General features: G+C 37.6%; 2 long non-coding RNA genes across 2 annotated transcripts; both read right to left on the bottom strand.

The window, feature by feature from the left end:
- Positions 1-2237: 2237 nt before the first annotated feature.
- Positions 2238-14836, bottom strand: LOC135622220 (uncharacterized). The gene is made up of 2 exons (XR_010491008.1): positions 13556-14836; positions 2238-2432 (listed from the first exon to the last, which is right to left on the bottom strand). It is a non-coding gene; the product is annotated as an uncharacterized LOC135622220 (long non-coding RNA).
- Positions 10100-12389, bottom strand: LOC135622157 (uncharacterized). Its single transcript, XR_010490995.1, has 2 exons — positions 12030-12389; positions 10100-10367 (listed from the first exon to the last, which is right to left on the bottom strand). It is a non-coding gene; the product is annotated as an uncharacterized LOC135622157 (long non-coding RNA).
- Positions 14837-19259: the final 4423 nt, after the last annotated feature.

The following is a 19259-nucleotide window of genomic DNA, read 5'->3' as shown; positions in this document are numbered from 1 at the left end:
TCATTCAAAATAAAGCATTTACAACTGAAAACTTTAAAATAGGAAATATTTAGTTTTTTGTTATTCCATAATTCATCGAGAGTTTTTGATAGGGATGGTCTTATTAGGACCCTATTCATGATGTAGCAAGCCGTATTTATGGCTTCGGCCCAAAAATACTTGGGTAGACTATGTTCATTTAACATCGTTCTTGCCATTTCTTGTAGGTTTCTATTTTTTCTTTCAACTACTCCATTTTGTTGGGGATTCCTCGGAGTGGAGAAGTTGTGATTGTATCCGTTAACTTCACAAAAATTTTGAAAGTTACGGTTTTGAAATTTGCCACCGTGATCACTCCGAATTGATGAAATCATGAAACCTTTTTCGTTTTGAGTGAGTTTATAAAATTTAGAGAAACACTTGAAACAATTACTTTTGTGAGCTAAGAAATAGGTCCAAGTGTATCTAGTATAGTTATCCACAATTACAAACGCATATTTGCTTCCTCCTAGACTTGTCGTGTCAATTGGTCCAAATAAGTCCAAATGAATCAATTATAATGGTCTAGTGGTGCTAATTTGAGTTTTTGGTTTGAAACTAGTTTTTATTTGTTTACCTAGTTGACATGCATCGCATACTTTGTCCTTAATAAACTTTATATTTAGAATTCCTCGCACTAATTCTCTAGATGAGATCTTAGATATTAGTTTCAGGCTTGCATGGCCTAGTCTCCTATGCCAAAGCCAAGCATCATCATTTAAAGCGAAGAAGCACATTTCACTAAGTTCATCAAGGTTGATTGTGTAGACATTATTTTGTTTTAATGCAATCATAGTTATGTTATGGTTTGGTTTTTCAATAATACACAGATTAAATTCAAATCTAATGATATAACATTTATCGCATAATTGACTAACACTCAAGAGATTATGTTTCAATCCATCAACTAGTAAGACATCATCAATAGAAAATTTTAATTTGTTACCTATGGTTCCCTTGCCAATGATTTTGCCTTGGTTGTTGTCTCCGAAGGTGACATACCCTTCTTCTTTGCTAGTGAGCATAGAGAAATGAGATGGATCTTGTCACGCCCCTCAAAATATCGACAATATTTAAAATTTTCATCATAACTAACCCAGGATCCAAACATACATTTGAATTCACTAAGAAAACATTCAGATCAAAAATTTCACCTCTATAGTCTACAAATTCATAACCCTGTGCAGTTCATAAACATCCCACACATCACTCGATAATTCAAACAAACTGAACTTAACTCATCAAAATAATAACCACAACATAAAATTCACAAGTGGGGAAGTCTATGCAGTCACCAAACCAACGATTACCATAAGATCATATCGTTACATAAATTTAACTTAACATTCCAAAATCCTATACATGAGGGATCCTTTATCTTACACAAAATCCACACGTTTAGATTTATCGTCACATTTCATAAGATGCAAAGTATCTTATACAACATATACACATATGCTAACAAAGATCTACCCAAAATCTTCTAAGCTTTCCACCGCCTTAGCCCAATCTTAACATTTAAGCAAGCGATACGCTATCCTGAAAAATTTATCAACAAACGGGGTGAGCATAAAGAGCTCAGCAAGTGACTAACATATCCATATCAAAATAGTACAATTTCCAAAGAGATACAGTTTCAAAATACAAGGCAGAATATATGATTTCGTAGACATAATATCATTAGGAGCATAAACACAATTGTCCTTTCAATCTTACATATTTGGTTCCTGATAGATGGGGCATAGAGTAATTGGAGCATATCAGTAACAAAGGAAATATATCGGAGCTTATCAATGGCATATAAAACGTTCCGAAGCATATCAACGGCATATGGAACATTTCGAAGCAAAATCATCAGTGAATGAAGCATTTCAGAGCATATCAAAAACAAATATCGTACAGAAGCTCAAACGTCGTCCTTGACGTTGCAATGTCACGCCCCTCAAAATATCCATGATTTTTAAAATTTTCATCACAGACCAATCCAAGATCCAAACTAACGTTTGAGGACACTGAAAAATATTCAATCAAATTCACATCCATAAAACCTATGCATTTTAAAATCATATATCACATCACTCGATAATTCACATTTATGGCAACCCAAGCCAACTTGACAAACATGAACAACATTTATAAATCCACAAGCTAAATAAATTATACAATCAGAACTCCAACTATTCACCACAAGTTCATATCATTATAAATTAGACTTAACATTCCGAAATTCCAAATAAGAGAGATCTTCTAACACTTTTACACAGTATATCCATTTCGATCATCAGAACAATTCATTACATACAAAATATGCTTATACAACAATAGCATAACAACCAACGAGACTTGCCCATAATTCTGAATAGCTATCCACTGCCTCAGCCCAAATCAAACATCTCGAATAGTGACACGTTGACCTGAAGGATTTATATAACAACGGAGTGAGCCAAAAACGGCTCAGCAAGTGACAAAACATATTTAGAACAAAAGGAATGGTATCAAACGAGTAAGGTATCATAATGTAAGGCAGAATACAATAATTCTCAAGGATACCATCTCATTAGATACAAAATCATATGTATCATGTCATTCAAAACATATTTGATTCATAACAAATGGAGCATAGAGTAATTGGAGCATATCAATGGCAGATAGGACATTTCAGAACATATCAGTTCATAGCAAATGCAGCACAGAGTAATTGTAGCATATCAATGGCAGATAGGACAATTCAGAACATATCAGTTCATAGCAAATGGAGCACAGAGTAATTGGAGCATATCAATGGCGTATGAAATGTTCCAGAGCATATCAACGACATATGGAACATTTCGAAACATATCAACAGTGGATGAAACATTTCAGAGTATATCAATAACAAATACCGTACAGAAGCTCAAACGTCGTCGTTGACGTTGCAAACATATCAATCTTATCCAAAGCATGTACAGAAACACATAACCAAAGCTCCGGATATCATATCAAACATACAAGAGGTGTAGTGGGATCTCAGTCAGAATGTGATTCATCCATTTCTGAATGACCACCTGACAAAAGTCTCCCACGTCTGGGAGCTCCATCCACCCACGTCTAGGTGAAGTCAAAGGGGGCCGGTAGAGCATCGTAGGCTCTAAGCACATACCCTTTACCATTTCTAGCAAAGGTCTAGAATATCCCACATAGCGGGACCCCACATAGCGGGCAATAAGCGCATACCCTTTACCATTTCTGGCAAAGGTCCAGACAACCCACACACCAGAGTACAAGAGGGCAGTTTTAATAGTAAGTAGCATATATCGGAAGCACACGCGGAACAACAAAACGTACATGTGCCTTTTCAAGACAATATGCTGCAAGGAACAAATCTCTCACAAATGTATTCATATTAGGAATGAAATGGAAGCAAGAGTATGTAGGGTGTCACGCCCCAAAAATAACCATGATATTAAAAATTTTTTCATCATAACTAACCCAGGATCCAAACACACATTTGAGGTCACTAAGAAAACATTCAGATCAAAAATTTCACTTCTATAATCTACCAATTCATATCCCTGTGCAATTCATTAACATAGCACACATCACTCGATAATTCATACAATCTGAACTCGACTCATCAAAATAAAAACCACAATATAAATCCACAAGTGGGGAAAATCTATGCAGTCACCACAATCATCGATTTACCATAAGTTCATATCCTTACACAAATTTAATTTAACATACCAAAACCCTATACATGAGGGATCCTTTAACTTACACAAAATCCACAGGTTTAGATTCATAGTCACATTTCATTAGATACAAGGTAGCTTATACACAACTACATATATGCTAACAAAAGTTCTGCCCAACGTCTTCTAAACTTTCCGCTGCCTCAGCCCATTCTTAACATTTAAGCAAGAGTTACGCTATCCTGAAAAATTTATCAACAAATGGGGTGAGCATAAAGAGCTCAGCAAGTGACTAACATATCCATATCAAAATAGTACAATTTCCAAAGAGATGCAGTTTCAAACACAAAGCAGAATATACGATTTCGTATACATAATATCATTAGGAGCAGAATCATAATTGTCCTTTTTAATCATACATATTTGGTTCCTGACAGATGGGGCATAGAGTAATTGGAGCATATCAGAAACAAAGGAAACATATCGGAGCTTATCAATGGCATATAAAATGTTCCAAATCACATCAACGACATATGGAACATTACGAAGCAAAATCAACAGTGAATGAAGCATTTCAGAGCATATCAAACTCATATGTCGTACCAAAGCTCAAACGTCGTCCTTGACGTTGCAATCATATCATAACTATCCAGAGCACGAACAGAAATAACTCACCAAAACTCTGGATGTCATATCAAACATATAGAGGGTGTAGTGGGATCTCAGTCAGAATGTGATTCATCCATTTCTGAATGACCACCTGACAAAAGTCTCCCACGTCTGGGAGCTCCATCCACCCACGTCTAGGTGAAGTCAAAGGGGCCGGCAGAGCATCGCAGGCTCTAAGCAATATCCCACAAAGCGGGACCCCACAAAGCGGGCAAATAGCGCATATCAGAATATCCCACAAAGCGGGACCCCACAAAGCGGGCAAATCAGCGCATACCCTTTACCATTTCTGGCAAAGGTCCAGACAATCCCACACACCAGAGTACAAAAGGACAGTTTCAACAAATTGCAGCATATAACGGAAGCACACGCGGAACAACCAAACGTACATGTGCCTTTTCAAAAACAATGTGATGCAAGGAACAAATCTCTCACAAAATATTCATTTTAGGGAAAGAATTGAAAGCAAGAGTGTACAGGGATTCCAAGCAATCATAACCAGCTCAATTCCAATAAGAAGGTTAGGCAAATTCAAGTATCCAAAGGAAATGGAACAGAATACGCGAAATCGACCAAAGCTCGATTTCGAACAGATTTCCAGTGGCACATCAAACAAATATTTCAGAATAACAAATATGCTCCAATACCCATAAGAAGGCTGTGGTTGAACCATATATCAGTCTATATTCGGTTGGAACAGATTTCATATGAAACAGGGCTCCCAACACAGAGTTACCTCTGATTTGGTAACGTAAGGTCAAAATCACAATCACTGGTTTGCAGACTTTATAGGATCGGATTCAACAGACGATAGGGTGAGCAATTGAACTCCAAAATTTTCAAACTATATGTCAAAAGAGAGGATTTCAAGTGTAGTTTCAAATAAACTCAGTTTGGTACAAATCAGAATTTTCAACAGGGAGTTATAGGCGTTTTAGTTTCGAAAGGTCAGAAATCTTGAACTCTGTTTTACAGCGTCTATAGGCTCTTTTGAAACAAATTTTTGGGTAAGTATTCGGTGTCCAAAATCTACAAAATTGGTGTCAAAAGAAAGACATACGAGTCTAATTTCAAACAAAAATAGTTCCTGCCTGAATTCTCATTCTGTACTAAAACTTAGGACCGAAACAGTGCTTAGGGGTCAGTTTACCGAAAACTTTCAGAATCCATAGTTCTATGTCCAAAGAGGAACTTATCAGTTTCTAAATAAAAATCTTTCAATTTATTTTAAATCAACATAAAAACAGAGTCTAATACATATGTAGGAAGGGGTTAGAACACTTGCCTTTGCAAATTTTGACCCGAAGTAACAAGATTAAAGCAAAAACCCTAAAAGCCCCAAATTTTCTTTCTCTTCTCCTTCTTCTTCTTCTTCTTCTTCTTCTTCTTTTCTTTCCCTGATCACCCACGAGCTGCCTCCTCTGCTTCCTTAACAACGAAGGCAGAGAAGCTTAAGCGGTGGAATTTGTCATTTGGTGCATTTTGCAGTTTAGTCCTTGTTTTTATCATATTCACGATTAGGTCCTTAGGGTTTACATATAGGTCCTCAGATTCTTTCTTTTTCTCTTCTTTTTTTTTTGAACAGATCTCCCAAATCTTAAAAATAAGTTACCTCTGATTCATACTCTATTTCTTTTGTCAATTAAAATAGATGCTTACATTATCACCAAAAATTTATACGAACATTCGGAAATGAGGGGTGTTACACTCTCCCCCCCTTAAAAGAAAAATTTAGTCCTCTAAATTTATCGTACCTCTATTCGATGAAAAGACGAGGATACACCTTTTTCATTTCCTCTTCTAGCTCCCAAGTTGTCTCTTCTCCAGAATGATGTCTCCAATTTACTTGAACCAGTGGGATGACCCGATTCCTTAGGACTTTTTCTTTCTTATCAATAATCTGAATAGGCTCTTCCACATAGGATAAATCTTTATCGAATTCCACCAGCTCATACTTAATGAGGTGAGAAGGGTCATACATATACTTTCTAATCATCGAGACATGAAATATATCATGGACATGGCTCAGTGCTGGTGGTAAGGCAATCCTGTAAGCGACAGAACCAACCCTCTCAAGAACCTCAAAAGGTCCAATAAATCTTGGGCTTAACTTTCCTTTCTTCCCAAACCTTATAATGCCTTTGGAAGGGGAGACTTTTAAGAATACAAAATCTCCGATTTCAAACTCAATATCTCGTCTCCTATTATCGGCATAACTCTTTTGACGACCTTGAGCAGCTTTTAACCTTTTCCTTATAACTTGAATTTTCTCGGTAGTTTCTTGTACCTGGTCCGGTGCTAACAACTTTCTGTCCCCAACTTCCTCCCAACATATAGGTGTTATGCACTTTCGCCCATATAAAGCTTCATAAGGAGCCATCTGAATACTTGAATGATAACTATTGTTATACGTGAACTCAACAAGTGAAATATCCTTATCCCATTCACCTTTCCAATCCATAACTTAGGCTCTAAGCAAATCCTCAAGTGTTTGAATTGTTCTTTCTGACTGACCATCAGTCTGAGGATGATATGCAGTACTAAACTTAACTTTAGTGCCCATCGACTCCTGCAATCTTCTCCAGAATCTAGAGAGAAATCTAGAGTCTCTATCAGAGATGATCTCCTTTGGAACACCATGAAGTCTTACTATTTCACTGACATATAAATCTGCAAGTCTATCAAGCGAATAAGTCATATTAATCGGTAGGAAATGTGCAGATTTTGTTAACCTATCAATGATAACCCAAATAGCATCATGCTTCCTCGAGGTTCTGGGTAGTCCTGAAACAAAATCCATAGTAATACATTCCCATTTCCATTCAGGTATAACTAAAGGTTGCAGCAACCCTCCAGGTCTTTGGTGTTCTACTTTGATTTGCTGACATGTTAAACATTTTGAAACATACATTGCAATTTCCTTCTTCATGCCTTCCCACCAATAATAACTTTGAAGATCTCTATACATCTTAGTGCTCCCAGGGTGTAGGGCGTACTTTGAAGTATGACTTTCATTTAGGATTTGATTCTTGATATCTAGTTCATTTGGTACACATACTCTCTCCCCAAATCTCAATAGGCCATCCTTTGAAACTTGAAATTGTGGCTTCAATTCCTTTTCTACTTCACTCCTCAAGTAGATTAAGTGTGGATCTCGTAATTGTCCCTCCTTAATTTGTTGCATAAGATCAGACTGCACTTGAATGGAGGCCATCAAAATCATCGAGTCTTGCTCTTTCCTCAAAGCTTTCAAATCAAAATTTTCTTCTATTAGCTTCCATTTCTTCACGACCAGACTAGCCATAAAACTTGTAGATTTCCTACTAAGTGCATCAGCTACAACATTGGCCTTGCCTGGGTGATAACGGATGGTACAATCATAATCCTTCAGAAGTTCTATCCATCTTCGCTGCCTCATGTTTAACTCTTTCTGAGTGAAAATATATTTTAAACTCTTGTGATCAGTGAAGATTTCAAACTGTCGACCATACAAATAATGTCTCCAAATCTTTAGAGCAAAAATGATTGCTGCTAATTCCAAATCATGAGTTGGATAATTCAATTCATAACCTTTAAGTTGCCTAGAAGCATAAGCAACTACTCTCCCTTCCTGCATCAAAACACATCCTAGGCCCTTTCTTGAAGCATCAGTATAAACTACAAATCCCTCACTACCACTTGGAATAGTGAGAATAGGGGCACTAGTTAATCTTCTTTTTAACTCTTGAAAGCTTTGCTCACAATCATCGCCCCATACAAATTTCATATTCTTCTTAGTGAGTTTGGTGAGAGGTTGAGCAATTCGAGAAAATCCCTCCACAAATCTCCTGTAATAACCTGCCATGCCCAAGAAACTTCTAACTTCTGTTACATTTGTTGGTACTTCCCATTCAACTACAGCTTCTATTTTCCTTGGATCAACAGATATGCCCTTCCCTGAAATCACATGGCCTAAGAAAGCAACTTCATTCAACCAAAATTCACATTTGCTGAACTTCGCATACAACTTCTTTTCTCTTAGTATGGACAGCACATCTCTCAAGTGTTCCTCATGCTCCTGATTATTCTTTGAATACACCAATATGTCATCAATAAATACAATCACACAGATATCCAAGAGCGGTTGAAATATCCTATTCATTAGTTCCATAAAAGCTGCAGGGGCATTAGTCAAACCAAAAGGCATCACCAAGAATTCATAATGACCATATCGAGTTCTGAAAGCTGTTTTTGAAATATCCTCCTCCTTGATCTTTAACTGATAGTAACCTGACCTCAGGTCAATCTTAGAGAATACTTGTGCACCCTGCAGTTGATCAAACAAATCATCAATTCTAGGTATAGGATATTTGTTTTTGATGGTCACCTGATTCAACTGTCTATAATCAATACAAAGCCTCAATGTTCCATCCTTCTTCTTCACTAATAGTACCGGAGCACCCCATGGGGATACACTGGGTCGTATGAAACCCTTATCTAATAATTCTTGTATTTGCTTCTTTAATTCTTCTAGCTCAAGTGGTGCCATTCTGTAGGGAGGCTTAGATATTGGGGTTGTACTGGGGGCTAGATCAATAGCAAATTCACCCTCTCTATCTAGAGGTAAACCAGGCAAGTCATCTGGAAATACATCAGGGAATTCTTTGACCACTGAAATTTCATCTAGGTGGGTTTCCTGATTTGAATGCTCCTTTACACACACCATATAACAAAAACAACCTTTCTGCATAAGATGATAAGCTTGAAGTGCGGATATTAAGCAAGGAGGCAAATCATGCTTAATGCCCTCAAAGAAAAATATAGGCTGATCTGGTATGCAGAAGGTAATTATTTTTTTGTAACAATCAATACTAGTGTGATGAGAAGATAACCAATCCATGCCGAGTATAATATCAAAGCCCTGGATCTCTAGAAGAATCAAATCAGCAAGGAATTCGTGGTCTCCAATAGAGATCAAACAAGATGGGTAGACCAAGTTTGTTGCCAATGAATCTCCAACAGCAGTTGTTACATATAACATATAATCCAGGGGTTTAGGTGGAATATCCAAGTGACAAGCAAAGTATTTTGAAACAAACGATAAGTTGGAGCCGGGATCAAACAAAACTTTTGCATTTCTTTTAGAAACATGAAGAATACCTTCCACCACTGATTTAGAAGCTCTAGAATCTTGTTCAGTGATAGCGTATACTCTAGCATGGGCTGAGGGTCTAGGAGACAATGGCTCTCTTTTCCTGTTCAGTGGGCAATCTTTTATTTGATGACCTAGCTTTCCACAATTAAAACATGCTCCAGTCACCCGAAAACACCGACTTGTCTCATGATTTAACCCGCATTTTTCACATAACTGAGTCCTCCCCCATGGTTTCCTTTTTCTCAAATCCAGATGTCTTAAACCTCTTGTTACTATCTTCATATTTTCTTTAATCAATCTCTAAATGATAGTCAATAAACCTAAAAAAAAAACATAATATTCTTAGTGATTCTCAAATCAGGCTCTGATACCACCTCTGTCACGCCCCAAAAATAACCATGATATTAAAAATTTTTTCATCATAACTAACCCAGGATCCAAACACACATTTGAGGTCACTAAGAAAACATTCAGATCAAAAATTTCACTTCTATAATCTACCAATTCATATCCCTGTGCAATTCATTAACATAGCACACATCACTCGATAATTCATACAATCTGAACTCGACTCATCAAAATAAAAACCACAATATAAATCCACAAGTGGGGAAAATCTATGCAGTCACCACAATCATCGATTTACCATAAGTTCATATCCTTACACAAATTTAATTTAACATACCAAAACCCTATACATGAGGGATCCTTTAACTTACACAAAATCCACAGGTTTAGATTCATAGTCACATTTCATTAGATACAAGGTAGCTTATACACAACTACATATATGCTAACAAAAGTTCTGCCCAACGTCTTCTAAACTTTCCGCTGCCTCAGCCCATTCTTAACATTTAAGCAAGAGTTACGCTATCCTGAAAAATTTATCAACAAATGGGGTGAGCATAAAGAGCTCAGCAAGTGACTAACATATCCATATCAAAATAGTACAATTTCCAAAGAGATGCAGTTTCAAACACAAAGCAGAATATACGATTTCGTATACATAATATCATTAGGAGCAGAATCATAATTGTCCTTTTTAATCATACATATTTGGTTCCTGACAGATGGGGCATAGAGTAATTGGAGCATATCAGAAACAAAGGAAACATATCGGAGCTTATCAATGGCATATAAAATGTTCCAAATCACATCAACGACATATGGAACATTACGAAGCAAAATCAACAGTGAATGAAGCATTTCAGAGCATATCAAACTCATATGTCGTACCAAAGCTCAAACGTCGTCCTTGACGTTGCAATCATATCATAACTATCCAGAGCACGAACAGAAATAACTCACCAAAACTCTGGATGTCATATCAAACATATAGAGGGTGTAGTGGGATCTCAGTCAGAATGTGATTCATCCATTTCTGAATGACCACCTGACAAAAGTCTCCCACGTCTGGGAGCTCCATCCACCCACGTCTAGGTGAAGTCAAAGGGGCCGGCAGAGCATCGCAGGCTCTAAGCAATATCCCACAAAGCGGGACCCCACAAAGCGGGCAAATCAGCGCATACCCTTTACCATTTCTGGCAAAGGTCCAGACAATCCCACACACCAGAGTACAAAAGGACAGTTTCAACAAATTGCAGCATATAACGGAAGCACACGCGGAACAACCAAACGTACATGTGCCTTTTCAAAAACAATGTGATGCAAGGAACAAATCTCTCACAAAATATTCATTTTAGGGAAAGAATTGAAAGCAAGAGTGTACAGGGATTCCAAGCAATCATAACCAGCTCAATTCCAATAAGAAGGTTAGGCAAATTCAAGTATCCAAAGGAAATGGAACAGAATACGCGAAATCGACCAAAGCTCGATTTCGAACAGATTTCCAGTGGCACATCAAACAAATATTTCAGAATAACAAATATGCTCCAATACCCATAAGAAGGCTGTGGTTGAACCATATATCAGTCTATATTCGGTTGGAACAGATTTCATATGAAACAGGGCTCCCAACACAGAGTTACCTCTGATTTGGTAACGTAAGGTCAAAATCACAATCACTGGTTTGCAGACTTTATAGGATCGGATTCAACAGACGATAGGGTGAGCAATTGAACTCCAAAATTTTCAAACTATATGTCAAAAGAGAGGATTTCAAGTGTAGTTTCAAATAAACTCAGTTTGGTACAAATCAGAATTTTCAACAGGGAGTTATAGGCGTTTTAGTTTCGAAAGGTCAGAAATCTTGAACTCTGTTTTACAGCGTCTATAGGCTCTTTTGAAACAAATTTTTGGGTAAGTATTCGGTGTCCAAAATCTACAAAATTGGTGTCAAAAGAAAGACATACGAGTCTAATTTCAAACAAAAATAGTTCCTGCCTGAATTCTCATTCTGTACTAAAACTTAGGACCGAAACAGTGCTTAGGGGTCAGTTTACCGAAAACTTTCAGAATCCATAGTTCTATGTCCAAAGAGGAACTTATCAGTTTCTAAATAAAAATCTTTCAATTTATTTTAAATCAACATAAAAACAGAGTCTAATACATATGTAGGAAGGGGTTAGAACACTTGCCTTTGCAAATTTTGACCCGAAGTAACAAGATTAAAGCAAAAACCCTAAAAGCCCCAAATTTTCTTTCTCTTCTCCTTCTTCTTCTTCTTCTTCTTCTTCTTCTTTTCTTTCCCTGATCACCCACGAGCTGCCTCCTCTGCTTCCTTAACAACGAAGGCAGAGAAGCTTAAGCGGTGGAATTTGTCATTTGGTGCATTTTGCAGTTTAGTCCTTGTTTTTATCATATTCACGATTAGGTCCTTAGGGTTTACATATAGGTCCTCAGATTCTTTCTTTTTCTCTTCTTTTTTTTTTGAACAGATCTCCCAAATCTTAAAAATAAGTTACCTCTGATTCATACTCTATTTCTTTTGTCAATTAAAATAGATGCTTACATTATCACCAAAAATTTATACGAACATTCGGAAATGAGGGGTGTTACATAGGGAATCCAAGCAATCATATTTAGCTCAATTCAAATAAGAAGGTTAGAAGAATTCAATATCCAAAGGAATGAAACTAGAATAGGCACACATCGAAAGCAAATGCGGAATCATGGGTTATACATGTGTTTATAGAAGTCAATACGATATAGCTTAAACGTTACACAATAGTTTTCAAGAATGCAAATAACTTTAAGGACAAGAGCATACAAGAATTCAGAGCAATATTATAAAGCTCAATTGAATAAGAAAGCTAAAGGATATCAATTTCCAAAGGAATGAAACCAGAATATTAGAAATCGACCAAAGCTCGATTTCTGGCATAATACAAGAGGCATATTGAACAAATGATTCAAACTATCAATCGTGCTCCAATTGACTCAGAAATATATCATTGGATTATACTTTCAGATAAGACAGGCTTCATATGAATTGAACTATCCAATAGAGAGAGTTACAAATAATTTGGTAAACAAGGGTCGTAGAACAAAATCTCTGTTTGGCAGAATTCATAATGTCAGATTCAACAGATAACTGGGTAGGTGTTTGGATTCCAAATCTTTCAATCCATATATCAAAAGAAAGATCTATGAGTCTGGTTTCCAATGAAATAAGCTTTGAGTAAATCAATGTTTGCAACAGGGACTTATTAGCAGTTCAATATCAAAAGGTCAGAAATTACGATCCCTGTTTTGCACAATCTGTAGGCTCATTTGAAACAGAAGTTTGGGCAGACAAACTTACTCTGAATTCTTCAAATAAGCTATCAAAACAAAGGTTTATGAGTCTATATTCTGATCAAATAAGTTTTGTCTAAATAAGAGGTCAATACATGAAGTTATAGCCATAACAAAGTAGCAGGGTCAGAATATCAGAAGTTGCATAGATTCGAATCGTTACGTCTAAACAAGAGATATATCAAATGAAAGGCTAGAATAATTCAAAGTTCCTCATATTCAAAGCAAATGTAACGATAAAATTACGGTAAGGAAAAATCAGGACACTTGCAATAGGAAGGATTAGAAAGCTTGCAATAGGAAAGATCAGAACACTTGCAATAAGAAATATCAGAGCAATTATAGGACAAACGATCAGGGAACTTACCTTTCAAAGATTTCGATCCGAAGATCCAAAGAAGGTGCTAGCTCAAATCCTTCTACTTTTCCTCCGTGTCCTCTCTCTGTTTCGTTTTTTTGCTCCCGTTTTCTTCCTTTCTTCGCAACTAAACCATGTGTCGAACATCGAGGCACAGTCACCTGCTCTCTCTTACTCTCATTCCTTCTTTTTCTTTCCCAAACGCAGCTGCCACAGCCGTCGCCGCTACCGCTGCCACAATCGCAGCCCCTTCCACTGCACTACCTTCCTTCCTCCTCTTCTTTCGCAGACACAGCTGCTACATACGCAGTCGTTGCCGCTATGGCCGCAATCCCTTCCGCAGCCCCTTTTTCCCCCTTTCCTTTCTTTTCTTTCCCAGCTGCAACTGCCGCAGTCGCAGTCACAACCATGGCCGCAGCCACCACAGCCGCAGCCTTTTCTTTCTCCCTTGCTCTATTTCCTCTCCTTCTCTTCCAGCTGTAGCTGCCACTGCCACAGATGCCTCTCCTTCTCCTCTTCCTCTCTTCTTCCCTTTTCCTTTCTCTTCTTCTTTCTTTCCTTCTCTTCTTTCCCAGCTGCACGGTTGCAGTCGCAGCCTCGGCCGCGGCCACAACCTCTTCTTCCTCCCCTGCTCATCTTCCTCTCCTTCTTCTCTTCCAACTGCAGCTGCCATCGCAGCAGCCGCAGCCCCTTCTCTTCCCCTTCTCTTCTTCCTCCCCTTCCATTCTTCCTTCCTCTTCCTCTTTCCCTGCCACAGCTGCAGCTGCCATAGCCGTAGCCGCAGCTACTTCTTTCCCTTCTCCTCTTCCTCCTCCTTCCTTTCTTCTTCTTCTCTTCTTCTCCTTCCTCCCCTTCTTCTCCCCGACGAACAGCACCTCCTTTCCTCTATTTCCTCCTGCAGGAAACAGAGGTGCCGCCTCTTCACCCGCTTCTACTTCTTCTCTTCTTCCTCACCATCTCTTCCTCTCCTTCTCTTCCAGCTGCAGCTTCCACCGCTGCAGCCGCAGCTCCTCCTTTCCCTTCTCTTCTTCTTCTCCTCTTCTACTTCCCTCCTCTGTTTCCTCTATAGGAAACAGAGGTATCCCAACCACTTCTCCTACTTCCTCTTCCTCTTCTTTTCCTCTTCTTCTTCTTGTCCTCTTCGAATGCCCCACACCTCTCCTCTGTTTCCACCTGCAGGAAACAGAGGTGCTGCTGCCACCTCTCGCTCCTCTCCCTCTTCCCTCTCTTTGCCCTCTTCTTCTCCTTCTCTTCTTCTCCTCTTCCTTTTCTTCCTCCCCAACGCCACACACCTCCTCGCTGCAGCCTTGCCGCAGCTATCCTCCTCTCTTCTTCTTCTTCTTCTTCTTCTTCTTCTTCTTCTTCTTCCCTTCTCCTCCCCAACGCCCCTCACATCCTCTCCTCTGTTTCCACCTGCGGGAAACAGAGGTGCAGTAGCCCTAGTTGCTGCTGCTGCGTCTCCCTCTCCTCTCCATCTTCCCTCTCTTCTTCTTCTTCTTCTTTTCTTCTCTTCTCCCTCTTCCTCCTCTCTTCTTTTCCCTCTTCTTCTCTTCTCCCTCTACTTCTCTTCTTCTTCTCCCCACGCCCCACTGCTTCTCTCTGTTTCTCGAAGAAACAGAGAGAGCGTGGGAGGCAGTGGGATAAAACCGAAATTTTTGGTTTTCTTTATTTTCTTCTTTTTACAAGTTAACAGTTTAGTCCTTGAAATTTCCATATTTACATATAGGTCCTCCGATTTATAAATCTTTATTAATAATTTTCAAAAGTGAGGGATATTACACTCTCCCCTCCTTAAAAGAAAATTTAGTCCTCTAAATTGATCATCGCTCAATCGATGAAAAGATGAGGATTATGATATCTTTATTTCCTACTCCTGCTTTTAAATAGTTTCATCAATACAATACAATTACATAATTATCCACGAGTGACCGAAATATTCTCCTCCTTGATCCTCAATAGACGGTAACCCGACCTTCAATCAATTGCTAAAAATACTTGCGCACCCTGCAATTAATCAAGCAAGTCGTTACTTCAGAAAATACTCATTTTTGATGGTCACCTAATTTAATTGTCTATAATCATTACAAAGCCTCAATGTTCCATACATCTTTTTAACTAACACCGGAGCACCCCATGATGAAATATTAAGCCAAATAAAATCCTCATTTAATAATCCTTGTAGTTGCTTTTCCAATTCCACTTACTCAAATGATATCATTCTGCAGAGAGGCTTAGATATTGGGATTGTCCCAAAGACAAAATCAAAAGCAAAGTCACGTTCGGAGGTAATCCAAGCAAGTCATTCTGGGATACATTAGGCAAGGAAATAAATCATGTCCAATACTTTCAAAATAAAAGATCGGCTGATCAAATGTACAAAAAGTGATCATTTGTTATATACCAATCCATACTGGTATGATAGGAAGATAGTCAATCCATACCAAGTATAATATCAAAACTCCAAATCTGTAGGAGAACTAAATCAACGAAAAAGTTCAAGTTCTCCAATAAAAATCAGACAAGAGGACCAGATTCAAGTTCGTTATCAAGGAATCTCCAATGATCGTATTTTACATATATCACATATTACAGTGGTCTAGGTTGAATACCCAAGTGATAGGCAACATGTTATGAATCAAATCGTAGATAGGACCCATGATCAAACAAATATTTGCATTCTTTCATAAACGTGCATAATACCTTCGACCACTAATTCAGAAGTCTTAGAATCATATTCAGTGATAGCATACACTCTGACATGGGCTAATGATTTATGAGACAGTGACTCTTTCTTCTTATTCAAAGGATAGTCTTTTATTTTATGATCCAACTTTCCACAAGCAAAATAGACTCCAATCACCCGAAACACAAATTTGTTTCATAATTTAACTTATAATTCACACATGATTGAGTCTTTTATGGTGACTTCCCATTTCATATCCAAATGTCTTGACCCTCTTATTATTACTTTCTGATTCATTTCTAATCATATTTTTATTGCTAAACTTATCCTTATCATTCTTGCCACATATCTCCAAAAATTCTTTTCATTCCTGTCAATAATAATCAGCCTCTACTTCCAATATAAGGTAGCAAAAGAAATCTTTTGATCATTAGAACAATTTTGTATATCAAATATCTTCTCCATTTGCATCATCCATTTTTCTACCACCAATGAAATTAGGTTCATCATGCTTCTGCTGTGCCATTCTGATTCAATATCCCCAATCCATCCTTTCATTCCCCTTAATTAATTAGAAACAAATGAAATAGGAGGACCAAATGTCCTCATCATCCCAGATTCCTAAAATGCATCAAAGAAAATTTTCCACCAATCACTAAAGTTCATTAGACCTCAATATATTTTGCACATCAACATATCAAATATTTCAGTAATCCTCAAACCATGCTCTGATACCACCTCTATCACGCCCCTCAAAATATCCATGATTTTTAAAATTTTCATCACAGAGCAATCCAAGATCCAAACTAACGTTTGAGGACACTGAAAAACATTCAATCAAATTCACATCTATAAAACCTGTGCATTTTAAAATCATTTATCACATCACTCGATAATTCACATTTATGGCAACCCAAGCCAACTTGACAAACATGAACAACATTTATAAATCCACAAGCTAAATAAATTATACAATCAGAACTCCAACTATTCACCACAAGTTCATATCGTCATAAATTAGACTTAACATTCCGAAATTCAAAATAAGAGAGATCTTCTAACACTTTTACACAGTATATCCATTTCGATCATCATTTCCATATACAACAATAGCATAACAACCAACGAGACTTGCCCATAATTCTGAATAGCTATCCAATGCCTCAGCCCAAATCAAACATCTCGAAGAGTGACACGCTGACCTGAAGGATTTATATAACAACGGAGTGAGCCAAAAACGGCTCAGCAAGTGACAAAACATATTCAGAACAAAAGGAACGGTATCAAACGAGTAAGGTATCATAATGTAAGGCAGAATACAAGAATTCTCAAGGATACCATCTCATTAGATACAAAATCATATGTATCATGTCATTCAAAACATATTTGATTCATAACAAATGGAGCATAGAGTAATTGGAGCATATCAATGGCAGATAGAACATTTCAGAACATATCAGTTCATAGCAAATGGAGCACAGAGTAATTGGAGCATATCAATGGCAGATAGGACAATTCAGAACATATCAGTTCATAGCAAATGGAGCACAGAGTAATTGGAGCATATCAATGGCGTATGAAATGTTCCGGAGCATATCAACGACATATGGAACGTTTCGAAACATATCAACAGTGGATGAAACATTTCAGAGCATATCAATAAAAATACCGTACAGAAGCTCAAACGTCGTCTTTGACGTTGCAAACATATCAATCTTATCCAAAGCATGTACAGAAACACATAACCAAAGCTCGGGATATCATATCAAACATACAGAAGGTGTAGTGGGATCTCAGTCAGAATGTGATTCATCCATTTCTGAATGACCACTTGACAAAAGTCTCCCACGTCTGGGAGCTCCATCCACCCACATCAAGGTGAAGTCAAAGGGGGCCGGCAGAGCATCGCAGGCTCTAAGCACATACCCTTTACCATTTCTAGCAAAGGTCCAGAATATCCCATATAGCGGGACCCCACATAGTGGGCAATAAGCGCATACCCTTTACCATTTCTGGCAAAGGTCCAGACAATCCCACACACCAGAGTACAAGATGGCAGTTTTAATAGTAAGTAGCATATATCGGAAGCACACGCGGAACAACAAAACGTACATGTGCCTTTTCAAGACAATATGCTGCAAGGAACAAATCTCTCACAAATGTATTCATATAAAGAATGAAATGGAAGCAAGAGTATATAGGGAATCCAAGCAATCATATTTAGCTCAATTCAAATAAGAAGGTTAGAAGAATTCAATATCCAAAGGAACGAAACTAAAATAGGCACACATCGAAAGTAAATGCGGAATCATGGGTTATACATGTGCCTATAGAAGTCATTACGATATAGCTTAAACGTTACACAATAGTTTTCAAGAATGCAAATAACTTTAAGGACAAGAGCATACAAGAATTCAGAGCAGTATTATAAAGCTCAATTGAATAAGAAAGCTAAAGGATATCAATTTCCAAAGGAATGAAACCAGAATATTAGAAATCGACCAAAGCTCGATTTCTGGCAGAATACAAGAGGCACATTGAACAAATGATTCAAACTATCAATCGTGCTCCAATTGACTCAGAAATATATCATTGGATTATACTTTCAGATAAGACAGGCTTCATATGAATTGAACTGTCCAATAGAGAGAGTTACAAATAATTTGGTAAACAAGGTTCGTAGAACAAAATCTCTGTTTTGCAGAATTCATAATGTCAGATTCAATAGATAACTGGGCAGGTGTTTGGATTCCAAATCTTTCAATCCATATATCAAAAGAAAGATCTATGAGTCTGGTTTCCAATGAAATAATCTTTCAGTAAATCAATGTTTGCAACAGGGACTTATAAGTAGTTTAGTATCGAATGGTCAGAAATTACGATCCCTGTTTTAAAGAATCTTTAGGCTCATTTGAAACAGATGTTTGGGCAGACAAACTTACTCCGAATTCTTCAAATAAGCTATCAAAATAAAGGTTTATAAGTCTATATTCTGATCAAATAAGTTTTGTCCAAATCAGAGGTCAATAC

Source organism: Musa acuminata, chromosome BXJ2-9 (genome assembly GCF_036884655.1).
Source record: "Musa acuminata AAA Group cultivar baxijiao chromosome BXJ2-9, Cavendish_Baxijiao_AAA, whole genome shotgun sequence".
Taxonomy (NCBI): Eukaryota; Viridiplantae; Streptophyta; class Magnoliopsida; order Zingiberales; family Musaceae; genus Musa; species Musa acuminata.
The sequence above is the reverse complement of the archived record's forward strand: the minus strand, read 5'-3'. Positions and strand labels throughout refer to the sequence as shown.